Source organism: Lynx canadensis, chromosome B3, assembly GCF_007474595.2.
Source record: "Lynx canadensis isolate LIC74 chromosome B3, mLynCan4.pri.v2, whole genome shotgun sequence".
Classification (NCBI taxonomy): domain Eukaryota; kingdom Metazoa; phylum Chordata; class Mammalia; order Carnivora; family Felidae; genus Lynx; species Lynx canadensis.
In genome coordinates this window covers 104733853-104752423 of record NC_044308.2, presented here as the reverse complement: position 1 = coordinate 104752423, position 18571 = coordinate 104733853, and the positions used below count along the sequence as shown (strand labels likewise).

The window sequence follows — 18571 nt, the reverse complement described above, 5'->3', positions numbered from 1 at the left end:
CCTCAACCATTGGCAAGGGACAACTGGACGCCACTGGCTGCAGAACTCTGTGTTTTGCCTTTCATTTTTACAGACATCTGGAGAAACATCTGATGAGCATAGAAAATAACTCTCTCAAGAGAAAAATCAGTAATTACTTTCTTGTTACTGAACATGCTGTTAAGCTTGTAGAATTTTATTTTATTGCTCTGTGAATTGATCCTTTCTAAGAAGTTATTCTATAGGGGTCCATAGGGAGTGTCAAATTCCTCTGACAGCTGCTTGGAGACTTTTTTATTGACTCTGTAAAAGAAACACACCTAGTATCAGAACAGACCCTATTTAACCTATTTATTAATTGCACCAGCTCTTAAACTCCCCATTTATTTTCACTTAGTATTCACTGTGCTCCCTGCTTTCTCCCTTTTAACATAGCCAGTTATTTCCTACACTTTATATATATATATATGATTGCTTGCTTGCTTGGATGGTCCTAATATTCCCCTGAAACCTTCTACTTCCATGGTCTTACACTTCTGTGTAAATGGCAACTCCAACCTTCCAGGTGCTCAGGCCAAAGACTTTGGGACCATCAAGATCTCACCTGCAAGTCCTCCATGAGGATTGTCATGCCCTGCCTTCAGAATATGTCTTGAGTCTTGCCCCTGCACTGTTCCACCCCAGTCTGGGTCATCCTTCTCTATCCTGGAATACTGCTCTACCCTCGTGACTCCTCCTCCTTCTGCCCTTCACCCCCAGTCTATTCCTAGCACAGCAGACAGAGATCCTTTTAAGTATGATCATACCATTCTTAAGTCCCAGGTCCCTCCAGTGGCTTTCTGTTCCAGAGCAAAAGCCGTAATTCGTTACAGGACCTTGAAGGCTCTGAATAATATGGCACTGCCGTGACCGTATCTTCTACTGCTTTCTCCCTTGGTCACTCAACTCCAGCCACACTGACTTTGTACTCTTTCTGGAATAAACCAGACTCTCTCCCACCTCTGGACCTTTGCAAGGGTGTTTCCTTCACCTGGAACACTCTTCCCTCAGGTGTTCCTATGCCTGGCTCCTTCGCCTCTTTCAGATCTCAGTGAGGCCTTTTCAGATAACCCTAATTACTAATTAAAATGGCAACCCCTCTGTCATCCTTCCTTGCCATGTTTTTCTCCAAAGCACTTTTGATCATCAAACATATTACATGTTATCCATCTCTATCTATCTATCTATCTATCTATCTATCTATCAATCATCTATCTAACATCTAGCTGCCATCTCTCTATTGTCCTCCAGCTGGACCAAGCTCTTGAGAAATAGAGATTTTGGTCACTGCTTTGTTGCCAGGGTCTGAAACATTGCCCGACACTGTGGATGTTCAGTAAACATTTGTTGATGGAACATTGAGTGAATGAATAATGTGTGCTAATTTTTACCTTTAGTCATTCAGGCTTCTGACCTAGTTACCAAACTTTTGTGATACATACAAACAGCATGCTCGATTTTAAGGGTAATGTTTTGTTGATTAACTGTTTACAAACCTTTTAAGTGAGATAATTTATTCTAGTAGTCTAGTTAAGATCATCTGAAAGCATCAAAATGGTCCTCCAGGCCTTCTCAAAGTATTGCCAGTTGTTAGAATATTGTTCTTGCTTTCTCTGATCCCAAGAAATGTGACATAAAATCAGCTGAAATTCCATACTGAAAAATGTCTACAGGGTAGAGAAAATTTTCAAAAAGTGCAAGGAAACAAAAACAGTAAACACTACAATATTGAGGACGTTATCCATCTGAAAGGTGGATAATGAGTGACTTTTATTTTCTTCATTTTTTATGTTTGTGAGTTACAATTTTTATATGCTGAACAGAAGTAATATTTGAAATGATTATAAAAATAAACCAATTTTTAAAAGTAAAATAGGAAAAAATGTTATCTAGCATGATTTTAATAATATGCTTTCAGTGTCTATGCATACTCAAGGAGGGCAGAGTAGATGTAGTGCCAGACAGCAAGCTGCTCAAAGCCCCCAAGCCTTTTGAAATGATGGGCCCAGAACTAATGAATGAACTAGTGAACCATTCATTCATTCATTCATTCATTCACTGAAAAATGTTAGGCACAGTACTAGGTACTGTGTCAGGCCCTGGGGATATAGCAAAAACCAAGATGGCAGGATCCTCCAGGGCCTTTGTGTTGCTTAAAGTTCTGTTGCTTCCCCAGGACACGGTTCAGATATGCTGTGCAATACTAACCCTGAAAGCATGGGATGGATTTTTGAGAAGGAAATACAGACAATCAAATAATAAATGAGCTAATTACAGATTTTCCGAAGAGTTGTTTGAGTGGGGTAGGTGGTCCCAAGACTGACAGGTGTCATTTAAGCTGGGGCCAGAGAGTGAGGCTGAGCATTTCAACAAGAGTGTTCCAGGCAGAGGGGAAGAAGAGTCCAGGAAGTTTGGACCGTAGTGAGCCAGGGGCAGAATCCAACAAAATCATGCCAGAAAGGTAGTGGGAGCCAAATCATGCAGGGTTTGGGGCTGTGTGGTAAGGAGTGTGGGTGGCATTCTAGGTTCCGTGAGGCCATGAGTGGTTTTAAAAGGGCGGGGGGAGAGTGTCACGATCTAATTCTATTTTAAAGTTGCTCTGTCCACTGAATGGAGATGATGTAAAGGGATAAAAGGGGAAAGGGAAAAATTTGTTGGAAGGTTTTTGTTGCAGACTAGGCAGGAGATGGTCTAAATCCTAAATAGCTGGATTTAGGACACGTTTTGGAGGTAATGTGATAGATTAGATGTGGTGGTGAGTGAGGTTTGGGGGTCAAAAGAGAGGGTTTTGGGGCTGGGAGCTGAAGGAAAAGGGATAAACTAAGGGTGACTCCTAAGTCTTTGATTGAGCAACTGGGTTCATATTGAAGACTGGGGAAAAATAGGCTTTGAGGGAATTAAAAAGAACTTTGTTTTGATTTCAAACTAAGTTTGAAATGCCTATTTCCATTCAAGTGGAAGTATAAGATAGCCAGAAACATGATGAGCCTGGAGTTCACCAAAGAAGTCTAGAGTGGAGATTCAAACTTGGAAAACATCCATACGTGGGCGTTTTGATGTATGGGAACACTTGGGAGATGAACTTGAAGATATGGAAGAGACTAAGTCTTGGACAAAGCCCTGAGGGACCCCGGACTTTAGAGACTTTAGAAGGAGGAGATAGCAAAAGTGGTGGAGAAAAAAATGGACCTTGAAGTAGGAGGAAAATCAGGGATGTGTTATCATGGGAACCAAGAGACAATGATGTTGAAAGAATGAGGGACTGCTGAACTGTGTCCAGTCCTACTCAGAAGTCAAGGAAGATAACGACAGTAATGTGGCCATAGGACTTGGTGCCTTGGTCAGAGGCCTTGGTGGTGAAACCACATCGAGCGGCCTTGATGTTCTTAACTCCATCTCACATAAGGCTTCACTGAGTTCTAGGTGTTTTGCTGACTCTACTCGGGTAGCCCAGGTGTGTAGCTTCTCTGATTCTCCTAGCAATTGGTTCAGTCTTCCCTCTCTGCTTTCATGAAGTTGAGGAGTAATTATGGATACACTCAAACCAAAAAGAGAACGTAAAATGTGCCCCACAGGGGCTGGGCATCTCTGGCACTGCTCTAGGGTGCAGTGAAATGCCCTACCTAGATGAAAGATAGTCAGAAGCAGTGGAATGAAGATAACCAAAGACTCCCTCATACTCCTCCCGTCAAGAGGTGGGGTCTGTTACCCTTCCCTTGGAACTATATGGGCTCTGTGGCTACATCGACAGAATACAGCACAAGGGTAAGAAAGATGTTGGGCCCGTTTTCAGTCCTGGCCTTAAGAGATTGGCACCTTCTACTTCCTGTCTCTTGGAATGCTAGCATTTGGAGCCCGAGACACCACGTAAGAGGCCTGGCTACCGTGATGGAGAAATTACATGGAGAGACCCTGAGATTGCATGGAGGACAACAGGAGCCCGGCAGAGCCCAGCCTTCTGGGTGTGAATGAAACTGTCTTACAGCCTTCAGACCAGCCCAGCAGCATATCATTGAATGGCCCCATTTGATGTTTGTGGGGCAGAATTTCTAACCCCCCAAATCAAAAGATATAGTAACATGTTTACTGTTTTGAGCCACAGAATTTTAAGGTAGGTCATTGTAATAGATACTTAGCAATCGATAATTAGAGCTCTAGGAGATCCCTTGGACACTCAAGTCAGTTGTCCTTAGGCAGAAAGCCCACTGCCCTTTGCACAGAAACAAATATATTTCTTTGTCAGTATTTGAATTACCAATTTTTTTCAATTTTTTTTAACGTTTATTTATTTTTGAGACAGAGAGAGACAGAGCATGAAAGGGGGAGAGTCAGAGAGAGGGAGACACAGAATCTGAAACAGGCTCCAGGCTCTGAGCTGTCAGCACAGAGCCTGACGCGGAGCTTGAACTCACTGACCGCGAGATCATGACCTGAGCCGAAGTCGGCTGCTTAACCGACTGAGCCACCCAGGCGCCCTTGAATTACCAATTTTTATTTAAAGCCAGTAACATGTTGATTTTCTTTATCTTACAAGAGGCAACAAAAAGAGAGAAAACTTAAGAAACTGTCAAATAGCTAATAAACAGAAATTTTAAGTGAATGTAGAGAATAACCTAGTTTGCCTAGCCTTCTTCCCACAGGTCTACTATTTGCTAACTCCTTAACACCTGCAGTATGATCACCGATGTTCATAATGCTGACCCTGATTTTCTCTACTTTGATTTTGAATCTTACTTTAGTGTTAAGTGTTGCATAGGTGATAGCACATGACAGTGATGCAATTGTCGGAAAAGTGCCAAGAGACACAGTTAAAGGATGTAAAAATTATTTAATTGCAGAGGAGACAAAAATTTACCTCTAGGCAGGTAACCGTACAAATCAGATGATGCAACCTGCTCCCATACAGAGGTGCAAGCTTTCCAGATCCCCAAGTTTCCATGAGGACTTCAGTGGTTAGAGAAGCATCAGAATGGCCTGAGGATGGCTCAGTGTCCACACTCGGGTTTTGTTTTCTTCTTTGTCAACATCTTCTTGGCCGGGGCTAGGGCTAGGGTGAGGAGAATGAAGTGACCAGGGCACAAAATTTAAAGAGGCTCTCGCTCTCGGGAGTGTGCAGAAGGTCCAGTCAGTGCCTAAGTGTGAACACCTCCTTAGATTTGCACAGGGGGAGGTAACTTCCCTTAACCCTAGTCCAGGGCCTGGCCCCAGTGTCTCTCAACTGTTCTGGATTTCCTGTATGTGGGCCTCCTCACAAGGTCGACATCGGTAACTGATGCAGAACAACCTTGATGGAGTCTGGCCAGTCTGTAAACCAGGCAGCCAGATGCTGTCACTAGGTCATCATCATTGCTGTGACCCCAAATCACCAGGCAGCTTGCTAGGCCCACCTGTAGAGTGCGTCTTCTCTGTGGTGCGTAAAGACCCAGTGTAGGAGGCCTGGGCTGAGGATGTGGACCTCTGGGTGAATGTCTTGACGAGGAATGTTGGCAAGGCCCGAGGCTTCTTCAAGAAGGAAGATGTGGTCATTGGGCTGACCTTGTGGTGCCCTGGCTCTGGTTTCACCCACGCCATGCATGTAATACCTGTGCCTTGATCACTCCAGGGCTCCTCCTTCGGTTTCTGTCCCCTCCCCCAGCCCATCCGTTAGGCCAGCAACACTTGTAGCCACTTGGGGCTGTCATGTGGCACTGGTGGGCTGGGACATCGGGGGAAGAGATTCACACCTCTGTGAAACGTTATTTTTAAGACCCCACTGGGCCCCTGCAAGCCTGCTCTGTCCTGGCCCAGTGCCCACCATGCATGCGCCACACCGTTGCCTATAGCTTGTCCCCTAGAAACAAGCAGTGGCCTTTCTCTTTCATTCAGTATGCCCTTCTCCATCCACATCCCCATTGGTGGTCACTGTACAGTTTGTTGTTTTTTTTTTATTCACAAGTTTGGGTTCCTCTCCACTCTGGTCTTCAACTTGGGATTGGGAACTTATTTGTCTGGCTTCTCAGAGGTACCTCTGTAGGTACCTCAGGTGGTCTCATGGATGTCTTTCAGAAAATGGTTATTTTATTTTATTTTATTTTATTTATTTTTTTTATATATATATGAAATTTATTGACAAATTGGTTTCCATACAACACCCAGTGCTCATCCCAAAAGGTGCCCTCCTCAATACCCATCACCCACCCTCCCCTCCCTCCCACCCCCCATCAACCCTCAGTTTGTTCTCAGTTTTTAACAGTCTCTTATGCTTTGGCTCTCTCCCACTCTAACGTCTTTTTTTTTTTTTTTTCCTTCCCTTCCCCCATGGGTTCCTGTTGAGTTTCTCAGGATCCACATAAGAGTGAAACCATATGGTATCTGTCTTTCTCTGTATGGCTTATTTCACTTAGCATTACACTCTCCAGTTCCATCCACGTTGCTACAAAAGGCCATATTTCATTTTTTCTCATTGCTACGTAGTATTCCATTGTGTATATAAACCACAATTTCTTTATCCATTCATCAGTTGATGGACATTTAGGCTCTTTCCATAATTTGGCTATTGTTGAGAGTGCTGCTATGAACATTGGGGTACAAGTGCCCCTATGCATCAGTACTCCTGTATCCCTTGGGTAAATTCCTAGCAGTGCTATTGCTGGGTCATAGGGTAGGTCTATTTTTAATTTTCTGAGGAACCTCCACACTGCTTTCCAGAGTGGCTGCACCAATTTGCATTCCCACCAACAGTGCAAGAGGTTTCCCGTTTCTCCACATCCTCTCCAGCATCTATAGTCTCCTGATTTGTTCATTTTGGCCACTCTGACTGGCGTGAGGTGATACCTGAGTGTGGTTTTGATTTGTATTTCCCTGATAAGGAGCAACGCTGAACATCTTTTCATGTGCCTGTTTGCCATCTGGATGTCTTCTTTAGAGAAGTGTCTATTCATGTTTTCTGCCCATTTCTTCACTGGGTTATTTGTTTTTCGGGTGTGGAGTTTGGTGAGCTCTTTATAGATTTTAGATACTAGCCCTTTGTCCGATATGTCATTTGCAAATATCTTTTCCCATTCCGTTGGTTGCCTTTTAGTTTTGTTGGTTGTTTCCTTTGCTGTGCAGAAGCTTTTTATCTTCATAAGGTCCCAGTAATTCACTTTTGCTTTTAATTCCCTTGCCTTTGGGGATGTGTCGAGTAAGAGATTGCTACGGCTAAGGTCAGAGAGGTCTTTTCCTGCTTTCTCCTCTAAGGTTTTGATGGTTTCCTGTCTCACATTTAGGTCCTTTATCCATTTTGAGTTTATTTTTGTAAATGGTGTGAGAAAGTGGTCTAGTTTCAACCTTCTGCATGTTGCTGTCCAGTTCTCCCAGCACCATTTGTTAAAGAGGCTGTCTTTTTTCCATTGGATGTTCTTTCCTGCTTTGTCAAAGATGAGTTGGCCATAAGTTTGTGGGTCTAGTTCTGGGGTTTCTATTCTATTCCATTGGTCTGTGTGTCTGTTTTTGTGCCAATACCATGCTGTCTTGATGATTACAGCTTTGTAGTAGAGGCTAAAGTCTGGGATTGTGATGCCTCCTGCTTTGGTCTTCTTCTTCAAAATTCCTTTGGCTATTCGGGGCCTTTTGTGATTCCATATGAATTTTAGGATTGCTTGTTCTAGTTTTGAGAAGAATGCTGGTGCAATTTTGATTGGGATTGCATTGAATGTGTAGATAGCTTTGGGTAGTATTGACATTTTGACAATATTTATTTTTCCAATCCATGAGCAGGGAATGTCTTTCCATTTCTTTAAATCTTCTTCAATTACCTTCATAAGCTTTCTATAGTTTTCAGCATACAGATCCTTTACATCTTTGGTTAGATTTATTCCTAGGTATTTTATGCTTCTTGGTGCAATTATGAATGGGATCAGTTTCTTTATTTGTCTTTCTGTTGCTTCATTGTTAGTGTATAAGAATGCAACTGATTTCTGTACATTGATTTTGTATCCTGCGACTTTGCTGAATTCATGTATCAGTTCTAGCAGACTTTTGGTGGAGTCTGTCGGATTTTCCACGTATAATATCATGTCATCTGCAAAAAGCGAAAGCTTGACTTCATCTTTGCCAATTTTGATGCCTTTGATTTCCTTTTGTTGTCTGATGGCTGATGCTAGAACTTCCAGCACTATGTTAAACAACAGCGGTGAGAGTGGGCATCCCTGTCGTGTTCCTGATCTCAGGGAAAAAGCTCTCAGTTTTTCCCCGTTGAGGATGATGTTAGCTGTGGGCTTTTCATAAATGGCTTTTATGATGTGTAAGTATGTTCCTTCTATCCCGACTTTCTCAAGGGTTTTTATTAAGAAAGGGTGCTGGATTTTGTCAAAGGCCTTTTCTGCATCGATTGACAGGATCGTATGGTTCTTCTCTTTTTTTTTGTTAATGTGATGTATCACGTTGATTGATTTGCGAATGTTGAACCAGCCCTGCATCCCAGGAATGAATCCCACTTGATCATGGTGAATAATTCTTTTTATATGCTGTTGAATTCGATTTGCTAGTATCTCATTGAGAATTTTTGCATCCATATTCATCAGGGATATTGGCCTGTAGTTCTCTTTTTTTACTGGGTCTCTGTCTGGTTTAGGAATCAAAGTAACACTGGCTTCATAGAATGAGTCTGGAAGTTTTCCTTCCCTTTCTATTTCTTGGAATAGCTTGAGAAGGATAGGTATTATCTCTGCTTTAAATGTCTGGTAGAACTCTCCTGGGAAGCCATCTGGTCCTGGACTCTTATTTGTTGGGAGATTTTTGATAACCGATTCAATTTCTTCGCTGGTTATGGGTCTGTTCAAGCTTTCTCTTTCCTCCTGATTGAGTTTTGGAAGAGTGTGGGTGTTCAGGAATTTGTCCATTTCTTCCAGGTTGTCCAATTTGTTGGCATATAATTTTTCATAGTATTCCCTGATAATTGTTTGTATCTCTGAGGGACAGAAAATGGTTATTTTAGATGATTTGCCATGGAATGTGTTCTAATAAATCACTCTTCTATAACATGGCAACAACAACAAAATTTTTGCTGAGAACATGCTGTTTCTCAGCGATAATTTCAGCACCAGGTGAAATAGAGGACAATTTCCCAGGCATCCCTGCTACTGAGAACGGAGCCTGGCTTTAGGCTCGCCGGAAGCCCATTTCTGAAAATTTATTTTTCTAATATTGTATTTGACCCAGTTATTTGATTTAACCAGGATTCCCCAACCATGGTAGGAGACAAAGATCTGATAATATTTGAGATGCTGGTGGTTGTCCACAGATAAACTGTACTTGAATGGACAAGTTCATAAGTGAACTTCCCTGCCAAGTTTGTTTCTCCGGGAATGTCTTGGTTTAGTTTTGCAAAATGCTGCTATTACCTGCTGTTGTGGTTAATATGGTGCATGAACACATCCTTCATTTTGCCACTAGAAACCTATTGGTTATTTAAAATTTGCTTTTGTCTGGTGGTAGACTGAGCCGTAAAGTGAATTTCTGCACTAAATTGTAATCCCTGCCAGAAGAACCCAATTTTATAGTCTGGATTCTAGTATCATTTGGTGTGCTGTCACAAAAATCTGAAAGCCTAGGACGAAGCTGCGTGTTTGACTTTGAAATTGTGGTTGAAATAACATTGTTTTAGCCTTTGACTTGTTATCATAAGGAGCAAACTAGGTATATGAGAGATCAGGCCACAATGGCAATCGTTGAGTGAATGAAGTCTTAAAAATATGAAATAGGAAGTCTTAAAAATATGAAAAATGGAATAGGACTAATAACTCATGTAGCAAATCAAGCTGAAAAATTATATCACATTAAAGAATAAGGTGTTTTATAAAGTTTATCGGATTGCAGGCTTTCCCTTTTTGTTAACACATGTTTCCAAGGTGTTAGCTGTATGATTAAAAATCTGAGTCCGTCCTCTACTCTAGATTTACATTTTGCCAAGTATTCTTATTGCTTCAGTCAATTTAAATTTCTGAGATTGATGATCCTTGTAGAATCCAGTGCCTCGTCATGAGGTCTGACACTCAAAATAACAATTCTCAGAGGCTTACTCATTTCATAATTGAAAACTCAAAAAGTTTTGTTACCAAAAGAGAAGTTTTTCCTCCTTTCTATTCATACTCACTTGGCAAATACTTTCAAAATGGAAAACATATGAAGTAATTTAGGTTTCTGTGTTACAGATACTCTGAAGAGAACAATTAATTGAAGTTCCAAAAAAAACCATTAATTACTGAGATATCTGTAGTTATTGTCGCCTCTGATTATTAGTGAGAAACATACCTTGTGTTGGCTTATCATTTGTCTCCCCCATTGCTCCCTTTCTGTGCTGTGAAGAATTCCAAATCCTATAAGGTATGCCATTTTCCTCTAACCTAGTATCACATTTTGCCTTTAACTACTGCCCTAAAAACTTTTCAACCTCCTCTTGATTTTCTTAATTTACTTAGAACAAAGTGGCACCGATAAAGTGAAGATGTATGTAATCAATTAATAGCATATACTGAAAGATGTCTACATTGTAGGCTAAACATTGTGCTGATCTCTTTGCCTTTTATGATGTGTGTGTGTGTGTGTGTGATTTTTTTTTCCAGAAATCTTTTCCTAGGAACAAGATCATAAAAATTCTACATTTCTTCTAAAAATTTTACATTTTATCATATATAGGTTTTCAGTATACCTGGAATTAATTTTGTTTATGATATGATATAGGAATTCAAACTTACTATTTTTCCCACATGGATAACCAGTTGTCCCAGGATTCAACTATTCATCTATGTATTCTACCAATTATTAGCAGTTTCACCCCTCCTAGTGATCAGGTTTTCACATAGGCCTGGATCTATTTCTAAATTAAAATATTTTAATGTTTATTTTTGAGGGAGAGAGAGTGGGGGGTGGGAGAGAGAGAACGAACGAGTAGGGGAGAGGCAGAGAGGGAGGGAGACACAGAATCTGAAGCAGGCTCCAGGCTCTGAGCTGTCAGCACAGAGCCTGATGTGGGGGTCGGACTTAAGGACCGTGAGATCATGACCTGAACTGAAGTCAGATGCTCAACTGACTGAGCCACCCAGGAGCCCAGCCTGGGCCTATTTCTGAGCTCGCTCTTCTGTTCCACAGTTTGCTAATCTCCTTACCCATACCACATAGTCTCAATTAGTGCATGTTTATAAGAAGCACTGTTATTTGGAAGGATTGGTTCTCCTATCTTGTTGTTCAAAATTGTCTATGCTCTTGTTAGCTTTTTGCTTTTCCATGTAAATTGTGGAATCAACTTATCAAATTTCATGAATAACTTTGTTGACATTTCTGCCAGAATTACATTTGACTTGTGGATTAATTGGGAGATTCTCCTCATCCTCAAATGTTATCTTTTTGTTTATTCATGTATTTTAGGTTTTCTCATAAAGTTTTTGTAATATTCTCCACATCACATATCTTTACATCCTTCACTGTGAGTGATATCTTTACACTTTACCTTCTAATCCAATATTATGGGTTTAAAGGAATGTTATTGATTTTAGAATGTGGATTTTATGGGGCGCCTGGGTGGCGCAGTCGGTTAAGCGTCCGACTTCAGCCAGGTCACGATCTCGCGGTCCATGAGTTCAAGCCCCGCGTCGGGCTCTGGGCTGATGGCTCAGAGCCTGGAGCCTGTTTCCGATTCTGTGTCTCCCTCTCTCTCTGCCCCTCCCCCGTTCATGCTCTGTCTCTCTCTGTCCCAAAAATAAATAAAACATTGAAAAGAAAAAAAAATTAAAAAAAAAAAAGAATGTGGATTTTGTGTTTCACAAGTTGGCCAATCTTTTTATCAGTGTTAGTAATTTATTCACAGATTTTCTTTGATTTTTCTATACTGACAATCATATCGTGTACAATAAAGGACAATTTTATTTCATCCTTTCCAATTCTTATATCTCTCAATTTTTTCTTGATTTAATATATTGGTTAGGATGTCTGCAGGGTATTAACTAGAATTCTCAGCCTGGATCCTTGTCCTGACACTGAATTTAAAGGAAATACTGTATTTCTAGAGTTTTACCATTCAATGTGATGCTTGCCATTGGTTTTTGGTAAAAATGGTATCAGGTTATCAGCAAAATTGCTGCAATCCTATGAAAGGTGTAAGACAGCAGGGTTATTGGAACAAGCTACAGTCTTCACTTTGCAATTGTTCTTCAAGTTATAATTAATATTCATCATCACACTCTTCTGTAACCATTCTAGAATTCATTCATGCTTAGACATTATTTCAGCATGTCTTAGTTGCTTGCCTGGTCAGTGATGCAGATCTTCATCCCTTTGAGGTCTAAGCCCTTGTCTGTTTTTATTTTTAACACCCATTGGATCATGGTTGCCGAGATTTCCGATTAATATGATTGCAGGGCACGTGAAATATCCCTGTGCATTCTCTAGTTTCTAGACACTCTCTTTTCTGCTCTTATTATATAGCGGCAATCCTAGGTCTTCATTTTTTGCAGTCAGGGTCAGTAACTCCCACTGTGACCAAGTGATCCTTTCTTTGGCTACTAGTCTACTGGAATGAGAAGCCCATATGATAAACTGGAATTATAGCTTCAGGTTCACACTGTGTCCTCTGGTAGAAGTTTTCACTTCTCCGCGAACCTCCTGGACGTCTGGTCCACAAGCAAATGCTGCTAAGGTTGTAGAGAAAAGAAACACACGTTCGGCAAGGGGGCCACTGAGAGGAATGGGGACAGGGCCCAATCCTACTTCCACCTGTTGGTTTCACAGCCGTGTATTTCAGTTATTGAGGATGAAGCCCCCTGACTTCCACTCCAGACTCCATGCCATGAACGTAATTATCTCCACCCTGTCTCTGATAATGAAGTGCCACCATTTGGCCTCTGCCATCTCCACATACCATCAACACCATGATATGTTGATGTTGAAGTCAGGAGCCCAGTTCCCCAACAGTATCTCATACTGTCAGCTTTAACTTACAGAGGACAGCCACTGACTAGTTTCTCAGGGAGTATCACCTGTGCATTCTGCCATTGGGCCTTTCTGGAGTATAAATTCAGGTGCGGGGTTCTCTAACCTTAAATTCATTCCAGCATTCTCACCTCTTGGAGTCTTCTGACTCCCACTCATTACTGTGCTAGGGCAAGTTCATGACCTCTCTCTCATTTACTGTGGGCCATTGTCATGCTCAGTCTTCAAGAGGCTACTCGAGGCATCTTTTTGGACGAGTCTTGGGTGGTCTCGCCAGAATATCAAGCTCCCAAATCATGGGAGAAATTCTTCCTGATCCCACCTATATTTTCTGCCTTCTAGTCCAGAACCTCAAAGATCTGTATTCTCCAGTCTCCAGGTTCCTACTTGCACACATGATCAGGTCCTGCAATGCTATGAGCATGCATCCTCCTTTCTACCACAGCAGGGACTGTATTCCTTCCCTGGCCTGTGGTGCACCTTCATACAGATTTCAGGAACAGAAAGCGGACTAGCTCTTGAGGGGGACAAGCCTTAATGAAGCGCCTGCCTCACCCGAGGCAGATCTCCAGGTGAGAGGAGGCTGTTCTCTGGAACGAGAAAGGGTGCTGCTTATTCTAGGGTGGGAGAATTCGAAGGATTCTAGAGATACAAGATTCTCAGGTCTTTCTACATCCAGGTCTCAGGGGCCCACTCCTATCCTATCAAGTCCACTGGTATACTTTAGACATAGGAGACACATCAAAGACCTCTTGTAGTTCTACATATTTTTTTATAATTTTTTAAATGTTTGATTTATTTTCGAGAGATTGAGAGTAGGGAAGGGACAGAGAGAGAGGGGGACAGAAGATTTGAGGTGGGCTCTGTGCTGACAGCAGCAAGCCCAATGCAGAGCTCAAACCCACGAGCCACAAGATCATGACCTGAGCTGAAGTCAGACCCTCAACAGACTGAGCCACCCAGGCGCCCCTTTATGTCTTTAGTAATAAATCTGGAACCTAATTTTGAACACAATATGCCTTATGGTTGCAGTTAACGAATGCCAGCTAACCCCCAATTCTTAAAATTCTCATTCCCCCTATCCTGTTCAAGTGCACAAACCAATCGTTCACTATTCACCTATACCTCATTTCCATTTGCTATAAGTGAGTGTTAAGATAGTGTCCCTGGTCCCTGGTCAGTCACTAGTTCCAAAATCCAGTCCCGAAAATCTGCTTCCTATAGCAAATCCTACACCAATTCTCTTAGGTTGGGTTTTCTCAGAAGGCAGAACCTGGGGTATAGGCTTGCATTTAGGAAATGGTAGTTGAGGGGTGACTTCATGGAACTTGAGTGAGAATTTCAAAAGGATGAAACAGGAGGAGGAGGGAAAAGCAAATGCAAATGTTTATTTCAAGTGGTTACTGCTTGGGCAACTGGAGCACAATCATAATATCCTTCTGCATTGCTTATAGAATGCAGCTCAGCTTGTACACTGGAGGGATGGAAGGGTGAAGCATTTATCCACAAACTCCCATCCCCCATTGCTCAGAGGTTGCTGACTCTGTGCTTACATGATCCCGAAAGTGAGTGCCTCCTTAAATTTTGTGCTCTAGGCATCTTCCTTAAGGCTTTATCCTGATTCCAGCTCCACTTCCCAGTCTATGAATAGGTAGGGAAACCCTACCGTATTTTTTATCATCAATAAAACGAACATCTCCTAAATGTCCGATGGTATCACATGTTTTCAGCTTTCGAGGTGGTAAACAGACGCTTTGTTCAGGTGTTGGAGTGATGGACCCCAAATCAGGCAGGCCCTGAGCTAGGTTTCTGCATGGTGGAAATGTGGAGTGCAGGGAGACTGATTTTCTGCATGACTAGTTGAGGTGGATCCCGAGCCGGTGTCTGAGTTTCGGTACTTGATTTGGTTTTGCTCAGTAATTATCAGTAGATAATAGCCTCTTCTGCAGTGTAGCCATTAGGTTCCATTTAGCGAGAAGTAAAACAGAGACATTACAACGCACTCTGGAGTTTGTGAAAATGAGATTCTACATGCATGGGGCTTAATAGCTGTGAAGAGAGATCTGCCACCATCCCTGCGGTTCTCCCTGGAGTGCAGGGCCACGAAGTGCAATACCAGGCCCATCCTCGCAGACAAAACATAAGATGTGCCTTGAAAGAACAAGGTCAGTGTTACGGTAAAACTAAAACGTCCTGCATTCCCTGCACTGTCAAGTTTTTACTTCCTTCTCTTTTGACAGCTTCGCTCGCTATTGCTTCTTTATTGATAAGGTTTTACCTTCGGCGTAGTCCTGCACACCTCTTTCTTCTTTTTCCAACAACCTTTTTCTTTACCACATGTTAACTCCTCACCACTGTCTTTCCTTTTCACTTCTTAAATTTTCCTCCATCTACACTTTTCCGCTGTTTGGGCTTGCGAGGAGGAATGTAAGAAAAATAAGTTATTATTGGAAAGAATGAGAACACTGCTATTCTCTGCTTGTCAAGCCTCCTGGGAGATGTAGTTGATACTTAGAGGGAATTCGAGGTGAGGGAAGAAAAATGTGTAGTGAGTGGGGTCTCGAGGCTCCTGCAGGAGGCGTTCACACTTCATTAGGCAAGTGCTGTCTGGCCAGGGAGCCGTTTGGGGGTGGGCAGGCTAGCAAGGCCGCAGCTAGACAAGCATCATCTTACTTATGCATTTTATGTTTAAAATGCATATTATGCATTTTATGTTTAAAATGCATATTATGCATTTTAATGTTTTAGAGTTTGTCTCAGCTCATGAAAGAGACAGGCACAACACTCACGTATGGAAGGAAATGCAATAAGAACCACGTATTTGATTTTCTGCGCAGGAATGAGATGCCAGTTGTCAATATAAAGGGCAGGACCTATCTCTTCTACTTCTCCTGTTACCACCTTATGGCAAAGCTTATGCCTCTTTAACAGGCATTGGGTTGATGACTCAAGGAGTGAACTTCATAAATGCATAAGAAAACTTAATGACCCTAATTACATTCTGATGTCTTAGGAGGTTGGGCTGGATTGGTGAAATGAATTTTGGTATCATTCCAAATTGTCATGAGATAATGGTGTCTGTGACTGTTGGTGTTAATCTAAACCAGGGATTGGCAAACTTTTTCGGTGGATAACAGAGAAAATATTTTTGGTTTTGCAAGCCACTCAGCCTCTTTTGAGACTAGTCAACTCTGCACTTATAGTGTGGCAGAGGCAGTGATAGACAACACATAAATGAATGAGTGTGGCTGTGTTCGATGAAATTTTACTTTGGAAAACAGGAGAGGGGCTAGATTTGGCTCACAAGCTATCGTTTGTTGACCCTTGTTAAAATTGTCACTGAGAAGTTGGTATCTGTTAAAGCACTGCTAAATTATATTTATTTTGTAGAACGGCGATTTTCAGTTTCCATGACTAACATCTCTGGGGGTTCCATGAAAGAAGGTGCAGTCTCCTTTAATTTATGTTCACTCCATCACATTCTGGCCCTAGTCTAGTCCTGCACCAGGGGTCCAGACATTGGGACATGGCAACCAGTGCTCCAGGCTGACCTGAAGTCACCTTTATACATTTGACAACAATTGACTTAAAGAGTTATGGCACAAATTGCAGCAACTTTTCTTCTTTGAGTCGTAGCAACAAATAACATTGGATTGGATACATTCAGGATTGGTAAGTGTTAGCAAAAATAATAGTAATAATAATAATGAAAGCTGCTATTAGCCATGAATGCTTTTACTCAGGGGAAGCAACAAGATTGAGTTTGCAAAGAGCCTATTTATATATAATTTATATATAATTATATATATGATACATATATATGTAAATGTATATATATAATTTATATTCTTTTCACTACAGAGGAAGGACTTTGCCTTAGTGTTTAGAGTCACTGTGCAATAAATGTGCTCAGAGGTTGGATTAGGTCTTTAGTTTTGCCGTTACGAGCTTTTTTGTTCCTACTGAAACTTAGAGCAGAAAAGTTGGTTTATGCCATCGCCTCTACAAAGAAAATTGCAAAGTTGAAAGTAATTGTTTTAAGGGCTAGCCCTAGGTAGTAAATTTTTATTAAATATATTTGGTTAACTTCATTACACATTTATTGATGGCCTACTGTGTGAAAAGAGGCCTCCGGCAACTGGTGGGGACTATCAAAATGCAAGAGACGCATTCTCTGCCTTTCGGGAACTTATAATTTATAATCAGCAAGATAAAGGTTTGATGTTCAGATGCTTACAGCTGTGGGCTTCTTCAGGAGGGCCAATTTAGGGGTAACTCTGACTGTAATACCTATAGTTAAAAACCAGAATAGCTCTAATTCCCCCCCACTAACGCTAGACTTCTAGCCCCCACTAATGTGTCCCACAGGAATTTACTAGAGAGTGCTACCACCCCAGAGCACTCACCACCGTGGGGAATTTACCATTTCTTTCCTCCTTTTCCTCTCCTGGGGGTATGGCTGGCTGCTGGGCCAGCTGGGACTGTCTCTCTGTGATTCCTGCCACAACTAATGGTGCCATTGTCCTCTGCGCTGGACCGCCCTGCACTGTCCAACCCACTGGTACTGTGGATCTTGTTGGGGCATCTGCACGCTTGATTGAGCTGCTCTGTGAATACTGATGTTTGTGAGACGCCTTATGGCTGGTATGGTGAGAAGGGCTGTACTCTAGCGGGCCCCAGTGTGGTGCCACGTCTTGGTTGGCATTGGGCCATGGTATCGAGAGGTTGTGTTGCCTAATGGTGGAGGGCACGATTCTGGATCTAACTGCCTGGGTTGGACCTGCCCTGACACTCACGGGTCCTGTAATCTCGGGCAGATTACTTAGCCTCTCCATGCCCGTTTCCTCATCTGTGAAATAAAGATTATAATAATGTTTTCATTTCATAAGAATTGCTGTGTGAACCAAACGAGTGAATCAATTAGAGCACTGAGAACAGCACCTGGCTCATAGGAAGCACTATGCAGGTGCTTTCTGCTATCGCCGTTGTTATTACTGTCCCTTCAGTCCTCACAGAGAACGGTTTTCAAGGGTCTGTGGTCTGCTGTTACTTCTGGGATTAAGCTACTTTGTTGTGTCAGAGGATTATACTGTACGTGTGTTATTTTCTGTAATCACTTGAGAATAGTTGTAGGCACTGCTTTTACATGGGTCTCATGTAGGCCTCAGAGAGACTCTAAGAGATGCTTCCATTTTTGTGTCCATTTTATAGATGATGCAACTGAGGTTACCAAACTTGCCCCACCTCATATACTTGGAAAATGGCAGAACCTGGATTCAAACCCAGGTCCATTGGGCTAGCACACTTGATCACTGGGCGAAATGTCACACTAGTGACATGGGGACAGCTCCTTTTCTCCACTCGTTGTCTTTGTCCTATGCCCCCAAAGTTCCACTGCCTGCTGTGGCCAGTGTCTCTCAGATATACATGAGTATGGTTTGTGGCTATTTCTCAAAGCCGTCTCTTTCTAAAGACTTAGTCAAAGGCCAGAGGGGCAATGCTGATGGGCCAGGCTGGTGGAGGACTGTCTCCTCCTTTAGCCTAACTCATCTCTATCTTGGAAGATACCCAGCGGTTCCATGTAAGTAGCCCCCAAAAGGTGGAGAGG

General features: G+C 42.1%; 1 protein-coding gene across 1 annotated transcript in view; it reads left to right on the top strand.

Annotated features, from left to right (window-relative positions):
* The window catches only part of SLC35F4 (solute carrier family 35 member F4), a 300953-nt gene that overhangs the window by 101647 nt on the left and 180735 nt on the right, over positions 1 to 18571 (top strand). The window lies entirely within an intron of this gene.